The following is a 795-nucleotide window of genomic DNA, read 5'->3' as shown; positions in this document are numbered from 1 at the left end:
GAAACCGGAAGAACTCTATACACAAGGATAGGAGAACATGTTAATTCACTTTACAAACAACAACATGAAACAGGCAGTTACAGATCATTTTTAACCAATCATGGACAAGTAACACCTGACTTGAAACCACCATTTTCAATACAAATCCTCACCAAAGCCACCAATACACTGACAGAAAATTCAAAGAAGCTTTTCTCATCAAACAACTACGACCACAATATGGCACCGATAATTTTAATTATATTATGTTTTCATCTTAACATTTGTTATTTTAGTCTGTAACTTGGATGGAACTATTGTTTATTACAAATAACAGTTAATTATTTCAACAATAAACTTTACTACTTAATATGTCAAAGTCACGCCGTAGAAATACACGCTATAGATTCGGCTATAATTTATTATTTAAATCATTTGAAGCTTTGTACTGTCAGTTTCGGTTTGTGTTTTAGTGAACGCTCCTGAAGAAGCTATAAAGCGAAACGTTGAGTGTCCAATTAAAGAAAAATAATAACATTTGTTTTAAAGTAATTCATTTCTAGAATTAAAATGTCTTTTATACATCAATGTGCACTACAGAAATTAAATAATATAACGATTTTGTAGACATTATAATAGGTTATTTTTTAGCATCAATAACATTTTCACAGTCTCATTCGATGACGAGGAACCCACTTTGAGACTAATAATAGTTGGAGACAGCTTGAATGGGTAATGAAGAAAAACTTTAATATAAGTTTAACATAACAGCAAATGAACAACGTTTCGAAAAGGACCTGATGATGACAAAACCTT

Source organism: Limulus polyphemus, unplaced genomic scaffold, assembly GCF_000517525.1.
Source record: "Limulus polyphemus unplaced genomic scaffold, Limulus_polyphemus-2.1.2 Scaffold5359, whole genome shotgun sequence".
NCBI lineage: Eukaryota > Metazoa > Arthropoda > Merostomata > Xiphosura > Limulidae > Limulus > Limulus polyphemus.
This window is presented reverse-complemented; position numbering follows the sequence as displayed.